Genomic DNA, 14,792 nt, shown 5'->3' on the forward strand with positions numbered 1-14,792 from the left:
CTCTCTTTCTTCTTCATCTGGAATCCCAATTATTCTAATGTTGTTTCATCTTATGGTGTCACTTATCTCTCAAATTCTCCCCTTGTTGTCCAGTAGCTGTTTGTCCCTCTTTTGCTCAGCTTCTTTATTCTCTGTCATTTGGTCTTCTATATCACTAATTCTTTCTTCTGCCTCATTTATCCTAGCAGTGAGAGCCTCCATTTTTTATTGCACCTCATTAGTAGCTTTATTTCAACTTGGTTAGATTTTAGTTCTCTTATTTCTCCAGAAAGGGCATTTATATTTCCCAAGAGGGTTTCTCTAATATCTTCCATGCCTTTTTCAAGCCCGACTAGAAACTTGAGATTCGTCATTCTGAACTCTAGATCCGAAATATTACCAATGTCTGTATTGATTAGATCCCTAGCCTTTGGTACTGCATCTTGTTCTCTTTTGTGTGGTGAATTTTTTTGCCTTGTCATTTTGTCCAGATAAGAGTATATGAAGGAGCAAGTAAAATACTAAAAGGGTGGCAAAAATCAAATCAGAAGAAATCCCAAATCATGGGGGGGGGGGGGGGGGGAAAGGGGGAAAAAAAAAGAGTGAAGAGAAAAAAAAAAAAAAAAATAAAAAGAAAAAAAAAAAGAAACAAATAAAAAGAAAGAAAACTAATAAAGAAAAAATATAAAAAAGATATATATGTATATATATATATATATAATAAACTAGTTTAAAAATGTTTAAAAAAGGGTAAAAGTTAAAAAAAATTAGCAGAAGAAGAACAAAAAACAGTGAAAAAAAATAAATTAACTGCAAGTCTAAAGAATCATGGGGAGAAAGCAATGAGTTCTGTGCTTTGCTTTCTCTTCCTCTGGAATTCCGCTGCTCTCCTTGGTATTGAACCTGCACTCCTTGGTAGGTGAACTTGGTCCTGGCTGGGTTTCTTGTTAATCTTCTGGGGGAGGGGCCTGTTGTAGTGATTCTCAAGTGTCTTTGCCCCAGGTGGAATTGCACTGCCCTTACCAGGGCCCAGGCTGAGTAGTCAGCTCAGGTTTGCTTTCGGGAGCTTTTGTTCCTGAACGCTTTCCGTAGAGTTTCAGAGGTTGGGAATGAATATGGCGGCCTCCCAGTCTCCAGCCTGGAGGAGCCGAGAGCTCAGGGCCCTACTCCTCAGTGCACCCTCAGAGAATAGCATCTAATTACTCCAGTCTCCCTGGCCTCCAGCCACACTCTGAGCTCATGGAACCTGCGACCGGTTCAAGGTAACCCTGAGCTGAGAGCTCATTCCTTAGCTCTGTCTCTGTAGCTGGCTTCCCCATTCTAATACCTGCAATCTCTGTGACACTCAGACACCCCCGATCCTTCTGTGACCCTGTGGGGCCTGAGGTCACACTGACCCCATGTGGGCTTCACCTAGGTTTAGCCTCTGGAGCGATGTCCCTCAGGGGAACAAACTTCTAAAAGTCCTGATTTTGTGCTCTGCCACTTGCTGGGAGCCAGCCTCTCCCCCTGCGGTCTATCTTCCCGTTGCTTTGGATTCACTTCTCCACCAGTCCTACCTTTCAGAAAGTGATGTATTTTCTCTTTCTAGAATTGCTGTTCTTCTTCTCTTTGATCTGCCGATGGATTTGTAGGTGTTTGCCATCTTTAGATAAGCTAAGCTATCTAGCTGATCTCCTGCAACCTGATGTAGTCTCAGCCAACTACTTCTCCGCCATCTTGACTCCTCTCTCTCTTCTTTCATCTTTTTAAACAATGTGTTATTTTCCCTTCTATTTGAAATCTGCTTAGAAAAAAATTGGAAGGTAGCGACATATGCCAAAAAAGTTGTCATCAAAGTTATGCCTGCTGTTTTTTTTTTTAACATCCCTATGCTGTTTATCCTCATCTATAATTCATTTTCTGAAAAAAAAAAAAAGAAGAAACAAAACAAAGAATAAATAAATGGTGACATAGTGTCAAGTTCCCTTGAGAGGCTGACATTGGAACACAGTTCATTTTACATCTTATGATCATCTTGTCACGTAAACACACATTCTTGGGGCTGCCTTCTTTATTAAAAAGAAAGAAAGAATCGGGTTACTTTTTTTTCTTTTTTAGTAGAGGAAAGTAAAAACATTATTTTTATCTTGTCCTCATAGAAAAAAAAAAAGATCCAAACTGTAACATAATTTTATATATGACTTATTTCAAGCTAGTTTAATTTTAAAAATTTTGAATAATACATGCTGAATTATATAAAGGTAATCAAAAAACATGTATTTTGAAAAATGGATGTTGTTGTAGGTGGGAAAGCTGAATCAGAAAGTGAAATACTCAGCTACAGTTTCTTTGTCCTATAAGAAGCCAGCATTCCTGATTTGAAGCCAGACAAATGTCTACTAAATGTGGAAATATATATGAAGATGATTTCCTGTTAATTTTTAGAAAATAATTTACAAACTGATGACAGACCATAGGAATGATGGGACAGCTAACAGCCAGCAAAACATATCAATCCTTTTCTATTTATACAAGTCTCCTTGTCAGGACACATGGCCAGAGCAGGAAATGGGTGGTTTAGCTTTTCTTCTATTTCATGGACACATTTTCAAAAAACTACAGGCATGAGAAAATAGGTGGATACAACATTAATACACCAAGTTTACAGGAAAGAAAGTCATGGAAAATTTTTGCAACTTTTCAAAGGCCAGAAAACTAGTGACAGAACCTCATCCACTGGGAGGGCTTTTATGATCACGACTTCAGGAGTCTGGAGAAAAACGTCCTCTGTTTTATTCCAAATCTTCAATCTAACTGATGTGTACCCTTGATTGAAATAAACTGCTCTGTGCCTCAGTTTCCTCATTTACAATGGGCAGCTTATCCTATCTATCCACCTATTGGGATCAGTAAGTTTTAATGAGTATAAATATTTTAGAACACTGCCAGACATATATTAAATGCACATAAAATCTGGGCTCACTCTTTACTATCATTCTAATTTAATGTCTAATTATGCATAAAGCCTGACAAACAAAGTTGTTGACACCATACCAAACACTAAACCAAAGATTCAATATGAAAATGAGGGGTAGGGGGGATGATAAACTTTATAAACCTACATTTTTAAAAAAATCTTTCTAAGTAATATAATGAAAATATACAGGAGGTTTCTAGGTGTTTATATGAAAAGATCTCATTTATGATTTAGCCTTTAACATTGTTTCACTGTCTTTCATGTGAATTCTGTAAGAGCGCTATGTGAACTTCAGATCCTCACATTTTTCCTTGTAAGCAGAAGAACCCACCATTTTTTCATCATTGTAGTCCCAAAAGCAAACTGCAAGTGAAAAATGAGAACCAAGAGTGTTTTCTCTGAAAAGAATAAATAAGAGAAGCTATGTGTTTTTTAGTGAAGTGAAAGGAAGATAAAAGCGATTATCTGAACATATTAGAGAAGAATGTGATTTCACAAATGATTGCTAGGTATAATGATTAAAGTCAGGTCTGAGGTTTTATTTCCTTTAAATGTATACCTAATTATTTAAAATTTGCAATGCTGATATTTGTTGAAGTTGCACTATTTAAGATCGGTTTATGTTTTTATTTGTTTAAATGTCTTTTAAATGAGCTTTAAACCTTAATGATAAGCCTTTAAGGTAAATCCAAAAGAAAAGCAGCTGAATCATATATGTTGTAATTCATTTTAAATCTTGAATTAGTGCAGAGGGTCTTACAAAACAGGTACAGAAACACCAATATTAAATTGGCCTCCAGGGAATTAAACTGGATAACTCCTTCAGTTTCAATCTAATCTGATCATTGTTATATAAATTCAGTTTATGTAGTCACTAGATTAAATTATTAGAGGAAAGAGAGATCTCTTTTCGTTGGATAAAAAGTCAAAAATTTAGCACCATTTTACATCAAGAAAATAAAACTGAACAGTTAGTATAGCAAAATTAAATTATTAAAACTTAAAGAGGTAAATTTCCCAATTTAATCATTTTTATCACTCTCTTGAGGAGAAGCAAATGACTGTCTAAATATGCAGTAAAAAATTCATGGAATGTTTTGTATGATTGAAAACCTAAAAATAAATCAAAATCTATTTGTGAGGATAAATAGTTTTAATTCTACTTTAGTGGCCATTAAACACATGCAAGGAAACTTACTAAGATTTTGGAAATAGTGAAAATCTGGATAATAGTATATTTTGAAATATATGGAATTCATCCTATAGTTATGTCAGTGTAAATTCCAATTGAGTAGTAAGTGAAATTCATTATATGAATAACATTTCTCATTCATTCAGATAGATATAAGAAGGTGGGAATTTTAATTTTTATTTTATTCAATCTTAACAGATTAATGAAGTGTTTTCTTAAATTAACTAAAAATTAAATACTATAATGATTGTTTTTCAAAATGACAAATTAGTAGAATTTCAGTTTTTATTTTAGCTGTTAAATTTGCTCTTTTTTAAAATTTATCATTAAAATATGAAGCAAAAAATACCAAGCAAGAATTACTTTTTTGAAAGATTTTATTTATTTGATAGAGAGTGAAAGCTCACAGGCAGGTACAGCAACACAAGGAGAGGAAGAAAGAGAGGGAGAAGCACACTCCCCACTGATCAGGGATCTGAAAACAGGGCTTGATTCTAGGACCCTGGGATCATGACCTGAGTCAAAGGCAGACACTTAATTGACTGAGCCCCCCAGGTGCCCCTGAAGCAAGCATAATTATTTAGAAATAATAACATTTTGAATCTAAATAATGGAGTTTTAAAAAAAAAACTCTAGAAAAATAAGAAAAATTAAAAATGTTCTTATTTTATTGTATTTGAAAATAAGAACAGTTAGAAATTGGCATGAAAAATTTTATGTGGGACGTTTGAATACAATGGCATAAATTAAAGAGCAAACTAATTTTAAAAAGTCTAAAAATGTTAAATCAATTTTAATGTTTAATCTAAAATCAAGCATTATAATTTACTACATATTAAAATATGATGTTTAAGAAAATTGTGAGCTGGAAAAGTCTTAAAGAATTTTTTCAATATATTTAAATGAGATGTTAATTGAAAATTGTAGAAGGTAATGTAAAGTCATTAGAAGGGAGATTAATTGAGTTTATACTTAGGTAGGACTGATATTACTTGTATTATTTTAGGAGTTTGTGTATTTATCTCCCAAATTTTCAGGATGGTTAATATATTTTTGTAATTTATTTTAAAGATACAAGAAAATGATTTTTTACTGTATTTTGATTAAATTAAAATATTTTCATGTTTCTGGACCCTAACAGAACCTGAATGACTAATGAGTCACAGTGCGACTTTGTAGCTAGGACATGAGTTAAATGTAATTAGATAGATAGTGTCACAGAATTAGGTGTGTATAGCAGTTATCTATAAGGGAATGGAAATCATACAATTTGAATCAGGCATGAGTAGATTAATGAAGCAGTAAAAAATGGCATTTCCTGCTATCCCAGACCATCATGTTATACACATGCCTCTTTTCAACTTAGATATATGACCTAATGAAAGATTCACTTTACCCAACTGAATGAGAGGGAAAGAAGTTGGACATGCTTCTCAAAGTGCTCAGCTCTTTATGTGGCACTAGCTGAAAATGGGTTGTTTTCACACATTACAGCTTCACTTAACAGCAGAACAGTTATGAAAAACTCTCCTAATAGAGTTTTGAGCAGTAGATTTGGTCATTCAGGTTGTAAAGAATGATGAGTTACATGAATTCTTGGGCAGTGCAAATGCACATGAGCTGTAAATCAGTCCCCAGAAGGAAGAAGAATGATAAATCCCAGGGCAGGATATCTGGAAAAGAGATATGTGGAAAGACTGATAGGTGTGTATGTGAGAGTGTGTGGATCCTTATGTTGTATGGTAATGCTCATCAGAAACTGTGGGAAGCAGAGATGGCTCTCCATAACTAGCTTTACAGGATGGCTTTCCTTGTCTATATCACCTCTGTCCTCCGTCATCTCAGTGTTTGTACAATGGGCTCATGAATACAATAACCCTGGTGGCAGGGTACCTGGGCGGCTCAATTAGTTAAGCATCTCCCTTTGACTCGGGTCATAATCCTGGGGTCCTAGGATCAAGTCCCATGTAAGGCTCCCTGCTCAGTAGGGATCCTGATTCTCTTTCCCTTCTGCTCATACTCTCTGTCTCTCTTTCTCTCTCTCTCCCTCTTTCTCACATAAATGAACAAATCTTCAGGAAAAAAATAAATAATAATAACCCTAGTGGCTGGGATATAGGATATGGATGGGCCCAGAAACATGGGCTCTCTTTTACCAAGACTGGTCTATCCACATTGAATGCAGGATATACAACCTGCCAAAAGCAGAGACTGACATTGAGTTCTTAATTTTGCTCCATTCCTCAAGGTGACACATTCTGCCAGTTGCTGGCAGGTTAATTATATTAGAACCCTTTCCCCTATTGAGGAGTGATTTATTCCAATAATAATCAATACTTTTGGCAGATACCATATCAGAAATGCTTTATATAATCCCAAAACATCCCACATATTTTTTCCAGCCAAAAGATGCATTTTACAGTGAAGTTCATATGACAACACTTATTTGACAATGGAATCCAGCTTTCTTATGTGGAACTTATGCAGCTAGCAAAAGAACATGGGAGAATAGTCTGTTAAAAACTCAATTAAGGGGGCTTAATTTAACTTAATTTAACTTAATTTAATTTAATTTAAAGCCTCTGCCTTTGGCTCAGGTCATGATCCCAGAGTCCTGGGATCAAGCCCCTCATCGGGCTCTCTGCTGGGTGGGGAGCCTGCTTCCTCCTCTCTCTCTCTGCCTGCCTCTCTGCCTGCTTGTGATCTCTGTCAAATAAATAAATAAAATCTTAAAAAAAAAAAAAAAAACACCTCAATTAAGGTTCCAGCTTGGAGATAGCATCCTGTGGGACACAGTGTTTTTCCCAAGGGCATAGAATATGTTTAAGCAGATGTTGATGAGAGCCTGAGGACATCTTCCTTGAGGTTTATGACTCTCGTGTGCTCTAGCAATACATCTGTCAATATCTATGTCTTGATATCTAAAGTCTTTCTCCAAAGCCATGTGCAAGGCAGACTTGCAATTACCACCTCCTCACCAGACGTAACCCTTAATCATTAGTAGAAGGACTTGGTATATTAATATCCTAATTACCTGTCCCTTATATGGCATATTTCCAACTATTCCCTTAATTCCTTGGAATTAAGTTTCAGTATCCATAGAGATTGAGGACTTGATAATGTACCCTTTATTGTCTGTCTTCTTTTCCCTGACTCAATTTATCACTCCCATACCAATATTTCCTGCATTTCTTAAGTAGTACATGTACAAAAATTAGTTTAAGCTAAGACCTGGAAAAAAATCTATGGCATGTGGAGACCAAAAATGGCATTCTTCTAGGGAGATCTTAGCTCCTATGACAACTCTTCTGTCAGGAAAAATATTTAGATGCTCAATTATCACCTGGTAACTTTGTCTTTTTTGTTTGTTTGTTTGTTTTTTTCCCAATGGAGCAATAAGCAAAGAAAGAAGGTAATATCCTGGTGGGGTATCATCCTTGAAGATATACAAAATGGGGAATAAGTGAAATATGACTAGATCTCAGGGTATTTATTAAGGCATTTCTTTTTGGTTCATCACATAATGATAATGGCCATGGGAAAATTGAAGCATGCACAATTTAACAAGGACAAGTCAATTAAAGTCTAATCTTCATTGGTCCTAAAAGTTCAAGACACTCCACTATGTCAGTGAATAAACTCTTAATTGTTTATTAACACTCTGACCTAAATCATTTGAAGGATTTGAAGGATCCACTGTTACTGTTTAGATTTGTAAATACCTTCCTAAGGAAAAAGACAGGCTCTCTTGTTTTCAGATATCTGAAGTTCCCACAATACAATATAAAATGGAGAATACAAGTAATGTAAGATGTGCAAATTACCACACTACCTCATATGCACACATATGCACACTCTGAAACTTCCAACTCCCATCGTGACGCTTTCTTTTGGGATGCTACATCATGAACTACTACAGGCTTCACCTGTTGCTTATACATGTATAATTTAGAAATGCAAAAAAAGGGCACTTGGGTGGCTCAGTTGGTTAAGCGACTGCCTTTAGTTCAGGGCATGATCCCGGATTCCCGCATCAGGCTCCCAGCTCCACCGGGAGTCTGCTTCTCCCTCTGACCTTCTCCCCTCGCATGCTTTCTCTCACTGTCTCTGTCAAAAAATAAATAAATAAAATCTTTTAAAAAAAGTGAAAAAGTTAATTCACTATAAGGAGACCTTTCACAAAGTGGAGATATAAATTGGTAGAAAACGTCTTCCCCCAGGGCAGTCTGTCCTAAGACGTAGGACATATGGTCTCTCAAAGATGGTAAAATCAAATAATCAAGATCAGCTGATACTAAATAGTGGCCAGATTGTCAGGCATACCCCATAGTGTTCTCCACTCCTACCTGATTTCCTTTTCCTTCATTCTTGCTTCTCTGGGATTATACTTCTTTAAAAAATAAAGTTGCCCTAGACTTTTGTCTCAGACTCTGTTTTCTGGGTAACTTAGGCTAAAACAGAAAGCATCTCATCCACTATTGTATTTCTAATACTTTAGTGGACAATAAGTGATTGAATAAATTTAAGAAGATGAACCTACTCATTATTAATAAGAATCTTCTTTTTAACCTATTTCTTTTCTAAAATATCACAATTATGTACAAAATAAAAAATTTAAACTGTATGAAAACCTTAGACACTTTAAGTCATTAATAATTTAATTATAAGGGTTATTATACTATGATAAATAACACATATGTATTATATATACATATGTCATATGCATTCTCTACTATACATGTATAGAATATTTAATGTATATTACATTTTATATAACTAATAATAATGCTAATAATTTAATAATGTAAAATTTGACAAAATATTAATGAGACACTTAAAGTCACTAACAATTTCTTTTTTATTCAAAGATTTTATTTATTTATTTACTTATTTGGCAGACAGAGATCACAAGTAGGCAGAGAGGCAGGAGGGGGGGGGAGCAGGCTCCCCGCTGAGCAGGGAGCCTGATGTGGGGCTCGATCCCAGAACCCTGAGATCATGACCTGAACCGAAGGCAGAGGCTTTAACCCACCAAGCCACCCAGGCACCCCTAACAATTAGTTTTTAAATTTTAATTATATTATGCCATGACAAAAGATCAGAGAAAATATCAGAGATATGAGTGATCATTGCCATCTTAAGGAATAGAAAAATGAGTAAAAAGGAAGGAATTGAAGATAAACATGATTTTGATAAAAGCTGATCTCAATCTTGGTAAAGTTTTAATTACTTATGAGAGTGTGACTATATTCATACTTATACTCAGGTTACTTATAAAAAACACAAAAACATATGCCATCTATATCTATGCATATATATCTGTATTTATGTCTTCTATATCTTCCATTTCTTAATGATACCAAAATAAATATATATCAACATGAGAAAGCAAGGAATAGAAACATATGCCCTACTATTTTCATAATTTTATTACTTTGTTGGAAAGATCATAAGTTAAATTTATTTATTAATCCTTAGATATTCTATAATATGTATATAAAATTAGTATCAATGCAATATATAATTATTAAAACTTTGAGAACAATACCAGATCCTGCACTTATGTAGGTAATCTTTTTTTTTTTTTTAAGATTTTATTTATTTATCTGACACAGAGAGATAGCAAGAGAGAGCACAAGCAGGGGGAGTGGCAGGGAGATGGAGAAGCAGACTCTCAGATGAACAGGGAGCTGGATGCAGGGTTCCATCCCAGTACCTTGGGATCATGACTTGAGCTGAAGGCATACACTTAACTGAGTGAGCCACCCAAATGCCCTATGTAGGTAATCTTAAGTAAGTTATTTAGACTAAAATATTCAGAGTCCTCATTTGCAGAATGGTAAGAAAAATAGTTAGGGTTTAAAGTTCTAGTGATATTAAATGTTATAACATACATATAAATCACCTAGCACAATGTTTAGTCAGATAAGATAATCATTTTTTTTCCTGATACTTTATCAGCCACTGTTTGTTTGTTTGTTTGTCTTTTGTTTTGTTTTGTTTTGTTTTATGTGTAACCAACACTTTTAACCATCAGTTCCCTTTCATGGCCACTACTACTAAACTTTTATCTATCAACCCAAGTCAATTTTGAAATTACATTATAACATCATCTTTACACCTCTAAGAAAGTGATAATATTGTTGAGCTTTTCTTTTCATAAGTCTAACATTATTAAATATGAGTGTATGTCAAAACACACATTGCTGGTTATTCATATTTATATTTTTTATAATTTCTCTAATGTATTTACTTGTATGGAATGTCAGTTATGAGGGAGAAGTCTATGACTTTTAGCTGTAAGTCATGTTTGGTTTTACTTTTTAATGCTATATAATAATCTGTTTTCTCTCCCTTTATGTCCATGTGTTTCAAAACCACTGCCATCCATTAAAACATGCTGAAAAAATACACAAAAGGTAAGAAAATATTTTAAAGTCTATATACAGGTACAGAAGTAAAAAAGGAAAATCTCTAGGGACCAGCAATGAAGAAGAAACTCAGATACATAGTATTTAAGTTATTAAATTCAAACAGTGCAGACAGGTATTAGAGTCATTCCTAAAGACTGAGGTTCTTACACCAATACTATGCTAGTGTGAAGGTGAAAATGAACTCCCCCCAAAAAGACATCAGTTCTGAAGAACTGAGGGACTCAGAACTGGAGCAGGCTGGCTCCCTCTTGGGCTATGGATAGGAAGAGTCACTCAGAATAATTTGGAACCACAGGACATTGCTTTCTGCAATGAATGTTCTGAATTTACACCACTCAAATTGTGTGGGAACCTGTGGCTGAAAAATTAATAAAAATCTCAGATTTTCCCCGGAACTCAAGTAAATGTGAAATTTCCCCCATGGGGGCCTTCCAAATATGCATGCATATGGAACTCTTAAAGATTAAAAAAAATAAAAAATTCTGACTGTTTGATCCCAGTTTAATGTTTAAAACATGTAAAGAAGGAACTATCATAGGAACACAATTAAAGCATAAAGACATTGTACATTTGAAAATCAATTTTTGTAAAATTATATCTAAGATAAAATTGACCAAATGGAAATTGGCATAATAATATTTCTGTCAGACAAAACAGATTTTTAGACAGGAAGTATTATTTTTTTAAAAAGGTTCTTACTTAATTAAAAAGGAAAATTTCCAAAGAAAATATTTTAATTTTGAATCTTCTCTGTACTTAGAAATATGATCTCAGAATCCATAAAAAAAAAAAAAAAAGACTATCAACAGAAGTATAGAGCCAAGTCCATAAATCTGTAATCTTGGTTCAACCAAGATTTTTTTTTACAATTTAATTTAATTTTCTTTTTTTTCAGTTTCCAAAATTCATTTTAATGCACCACACCCAGTGCTCCATGCAATATGTGGTTCAACTTCTAATAGTACTTTTGCAGAAGCTGACAGAAAATCAGGCACTTTAATACAAAAAATATATGAGCTATACAATTAAGAAAACTGTTATAAGGGCAATTTGTGTGTAATCTGACAAATTAATTTTAACTTGCATATCTGAAGAAAACCTTGAGCATGTGTTAGTAAAAACAAAAATAAGTAGTTTATTAAATCATTGTTTAAAATTACAAAAAACTATCCTTAAGCAAAAGAATGAGTATAAATCATAGTGTATTCATATAATGGAAAGCATACAGAATTTAAAATGAATAAATTAGTTCTACATTTTAAGATCTGATTCTCAAAATCACAATCTCAAAAACTTACATAAGCTTTAAAAAGGTGCATTTATTTTAATTACACCTAAAAAGCTGAGTTTACAATTGTTTATATTACTTATAGTTACAGACATACAAATATACTCATAAAAGCATGGAGAGCATAGAACTCATCAACTTGAATGTATTGCTGTGGAGAGGAAGAGAGGTGAATGGGATGCGGTAAGACTTCAAAAGTCTGATGTTATACATATATATTTTAATTCTAAATAAGTTAAGATGTTAACATTTGTTAAATCTGGACACTGAGTATGTTATTTTCTCTACTTAAGTTTAATATTTTTCAAAATATTTCAAAATTATGTATTTAATAAACAAAAAATGCAACTTCAGTGCACATTTGCAGCATACCTTTGCTTTGCTTGAATGTATCAACTATAGGGAGTGATTACTTTTAGTCATTCATTAAGTCATTGCTCCATTCAAGGAGCACCTACTGTAGTGTCAGACACCATACTGAGTGTTTGTTCATAGAGCAATACACAAAAAGAAAGTGGGGCTCCTTTCTCCATTAATTTCTCTATTTAATGGAGAAAGCAGATGGGGGATTGCAAAAATACAGTGAAGTGAAATGATTGTTATATGGAAAATAGTAGGTTGAATGAGAATGCAGACTAATGTATCTCCCACTGAGAAGAGTTAAGCTGGAACTTAAAGCTTTGAAATGTAAGATTTAGGACAAAATTGAGAGTTTATTCGTTTGATAGGAAACAAGGATCATTGGTCCAGACACAAGGAGGATCCCAAAACAAGTGAATCTAGCACTGGCTACTGAAAGTAGTCTGGCATGACTAAAGCAAACCTGAATTTGAACAGAAGAATATAATAAGATCAGATTGGCAGTTTTAGGGATCTTGAAAAGTCTTATAAGAGTGGTAAGAATCCACTGTGGAGCTTCTAAAGGATTTAGAAGTTCATATTATTATATTTAATTTTTTGGAAAAGTAAAAATAATTAATATGGGATAAGGATAGATTTAAAACATTGGCTATTGTTTAGGAAAGAAAAAAAAAAAAGGTTTACAGTCTCAACCAGGACAGAATGAGTCAGAAAGAATGAAAGAAAAATTATTGCACATAGAGAGATACTGATACGACTTGACAATTGAACAACAATGTGGTTGTGGAGAATGATGTACTGATGATGTCTACATTTATGAATTGGGAAACTGGGTGCCTTATAGCAAGATAAGAAACAGTGCAGAAGAATAGTGTGGTGATGAAGAGTGACATTCAGTAAGGGACATTCTGAGGTTAGTTGCATGTAAATCACAGAGGGGGAACTGTCTCTGCTGAGGAGAGAATTCTGAGCCGATGGATTATCAGATTACGGGAGGCTCCATTTTACTGATGTCATCATATGTGTGAATAGGAGCACCTGAGAAGATGGTATAGGTTGCTAATAAGTAACCTAGTAATGAATAAATAAAGACCTAGTAATGAACACTGAGTAATATCAATATTTAAGATGTCTTGGCAAAACTAGTTTTTATGAAATCCTGGGTGAGGAAACCACAGTGCATTTGGTTAATGAAAGTAGATGCAGAAGAGATGGCTAAAATTCTTTAATAAGTTTGTGATAGTATGCAGAAAATCTGGGTAGTAACTACAGTGCGCATGAAACAAAGTAAGTTTGAACAACTTCTATCTGTTTAAATATTGATGCAAAAAAACCACTCATTTTTCCCTCTCTCTTTTTGAAACAGTCTCTGCAAGAATTGTGCCTTCTACACAAAATGTTATTCTACTAGATATTGTCCTGGCAAGGGATTTTCTCCATTCAGATATTAGCTTCAACATTACCTTTTTAGAGAAGCTTTTCCTAAATTTCAAACTTAGTACTCGGTCCTCTCCCATTGAAGCCCTGTTCACATCCTCACATCTAAACATGTCACCCTATTTCATTTTAATCAATGTTATTTATCATTACCGTTATAATTTTGTATAGTTACTATATGACTTTATTTTTTTGCAAGTAGTGATAAATGAGTTAACTTTAAAATGTCATTTAATCTTTGCTTTCCTAGAATAAATGCAAAATTATTATATATGCACTGCTTAATTTTGTTAGCTAATATTCTTTGAGTATACATTCTTTAAAAAATATTGCTCCAATTCCATTTATAAAATCTTTGTCAGGTTTTGATACCAAGATTTATGTGGTTTCTATGAAAAGTTGGAAAATATCTGTTGGTAAAGTCTCTGGGTTAGTTTCAGGGCATTAGGTGGTATTAATTTTTTTAAAAATGTTTGGAAGTTATCATTGATGAAATGATCTGGTGTTTTCTTTGTGGATCACATCTAAGTAGTATTGAACATCTCTAATGCATATAGAACAAATCAAATTTTTCAGTTCTTCTTTTGTCAGTTTGGCAAACTCTGTTTATTATTATAAGCTTTTTCTAAACCATTTATTATCTTTTTGATACCTAGGTTAAGGAGTGATCCCTGGTTTTTCTTTTCCTTTTTAGAAATTAATATTTTCTATTTTTATTATCTACTTATTTTATTTTTTAAATTTTTTATTGTGTTATCTTAATCACCATAAAATATGTCATTAGTTTCGATGCAGTGTTCTAAGATTCATTGTTTATGTACAACACCTGACCACTGGTTTTCTTCTTGATATTGACTACTCTGACTCCTTTGTGCTTTTTCTCAGCTTTTCAGGGTGTTTTAAAATTTGGTTAGGTTTTTTCTAATACCAAATTTGCCTTTGGGAATTCATTCTATTGTACTATTTTTTCCCACTTGTTAGAGCTTTCATCTTTATTATTCTTGAGTATAGTTGATAATATTTTCCAATTCCTAGAGTTGGATACTTAGTTTATTCATTTGTATCTTTTATTACATGCAATTAAGGCTAAATATTTCTCTTTGAGATAAATTTGAACTACCTCTTACAAATTTTGGTATTCTA

The sequence above is a fragment of the Mustela nigripes genome, chromosome 1 (genome assembly GCF_022355385.1).
Source record: "Mustela nigripes isolate SB6536 chromosome 1, MUSNIG.SB6536, whole genome shotgun sequence".
In the NCBI taxonomy this organism is placed as follows: domain Eukaryota; kingdom Metazoa; phylum Chordata; class Mammalia; order Carnivora; family Mustelidae; genus Mustela; species Mustela nigripes.